We start from the raw sequence: 1,917 nt of genomic DNA, 5'->3' as shown, positions 1-1,917 counted from the left end.
TTAAACTTTTTAAAGACATCAAAACACAGTTGTTTAAACAACACAGAAGTTTTCCCCTCACACTTCATAATCCAGGGACTGGCAATGCGGTTTAGGCCTACTGGGAAAGCTCTCATATTTGACAAATGGCTTCCTACTTCTATGTCCCAGCTGGTTGGTCCACTTCTCATCATCTTCCAACCAGTAAAAAGGATGGAAAGGAACAAAAAACACTTTAAGAGCAACACCTATAAGTGGCTCACATCATTGTCCCTCAAATCTCGCTGTCCAGATCTTAGTTATATGGTCTCACTGACATACAAAGGAGGTTATGAAATGTGTTCTTCAATGGGACACCCACGTGCCCAGATAGAGCTTCAATGAGAAAAGGGAAGAATGGATATTGGTAGAAAACTAGTAGTTTATTATAAGCAGATTTGCAGCATGTGCAGAGCCTAAGAAGGAATATATAAGCAAGAAACTTAGGTGAGAAAATCTTTTAGAATGCAGGACAAAAGGTCATAAAAATTAGAAAGAATGAAGGAAAAGTAAGACACATGAAAGATAAATCCAAACATTCCAAACTATCTCTGACATAAGTTCCAGACAGAATGAAGAAAGTTGACTTAGAAATTAGTCAAAACATAATAGGATCAAGATGGCCAACTAGATGTAAGTAGTATGCGCCTCCTCCATGGAAAGGAACCAGAACAGTAAGCAGATACCCCCATTTCAAACATCATCTAGAAGGGAATGCTAGGATTCACCAAGGAAGTGATGGGAAGCACCAAAAGTAGGTAAGAAGAGGATTCAGTGCAGCTTGCCTAGCCAGGGACTGGCTGAGAGCTCAGAGAAGCTCCTGGACATGGGGAAACAGTAAGAGAGAAACCCCTAAATGCTCAATACTCCAAAAAGATGTTTAGTCTTGGCTACCGGAGAACTTCTCAATCCATGCAGGCTGCAGGCCTAAAAAAGGCAGCTTCCTAGAGATTTCACAGAGACGTTTCTCCAGAAAGGGAACCCACATAGAATCACATAGGTATCTGAAGCTAGAGCAGCTTTTAGCTGGGCACCATTCTGAGAGCCTAAACATCAGAGATCTACAGATGTACCTGCTGCCTCGTGCCGAATTTGAGGTTACACAGCTATAACTGCTGCCTGGCTGAGGAGGGACAGAGAAACCTAAGCCATCCTACATATACCTAGGACAATATCCACCACTCTACTACTGTGAGACCAAGACTTGAGTGGACTGTACTCCCAACAATTTATTGCTCACAGCACTCACCTGCAAGAGGCCCCCCCTTCTTTGATTGCAGGTGCACCGCGAGCACCATTTCGAGAGTTTAACACTGGGCTGAACCCCAACCTTGCATCAAGTTTGAGGTTATGTGGCTGCAGCCACCACCTGGCCAGGAAGGACAGGGGAGAAAAAGCTCTCCTAAGTACACTTAGGATAATACCCACTGACCTGCTACAGGCAGCTGTGGGACTGGGGGCTAGACCACCCAACCCATTGCAGCTACCAGCACTACTATCACAGATGACTTAGGTCCCAGTGGGTGGCTCCACACTGCTATTGCCACTACCCACATCACACCAGCTACCCAGGGGCCTGAGAACCTGCCCACACACACCCAGCCCTCTGCTCCCACTATAAGCTTTTGAGAAACCCATCTGGAGGCCCAAGAATCAGCTCTCCAGGACCCACTAACACCTGTGCCAGTGTAAGCTGCTCTGGGGACTAAACACAGGCACACCCAGACCACTGCTGCCACCACTGGGATCCAAAAACATCATGAAAGTCTCAACTAAATAACAGATGCCAATGACCCTGTGTGTTGCCAAAGAAATCATACAAAGATCACACTACCACAGGTATCCAAAATCAAAGCCAATGTGCCCTAATCAACCAACTATATATATGTATATATATAT

The 1,917-nt window shown here is 45.1% G+C and overlaps 1 protein-coding gene across 1 annotated transcript in view; it reads right to left on the bottom strand.

Annotated features, from left to right (window-relative positions):
• IQUB (IQ motif and ubiquitin domain containing) overlaps positions 1-1,917 on the bottom strand; it is a 92,779-nt gene that overhangs the window by 73,795 nt on the left and 17,067 nt on the right. The gene's annotated exons all lie outside the window — the stretch shown is intronic.

The sequence above is a fragment of the Propithecus coquereli genome, unplaced genomic scaffold, assembly GCF_000956105.1.
Source record: "Propithecus coquereli isolate 6110/MARCELLA unplaced genomic scaffold, Pcoq_1.0 Scaffold4, whole genome shotgun sequence".
In the NCBI taxonomy this organism is placed as follows: domain Eukaryota; kingdom Metazoa; phylum Chordata; class Mammalia; order Primates; family Indriidae; genus Propithecus; species Propithecus coquereli.
The sequence above is the reverse complement of the archived record's forward strand: the minus strand, read 5'-3'. Positions and strand labels throughout refer to the sequence as shown.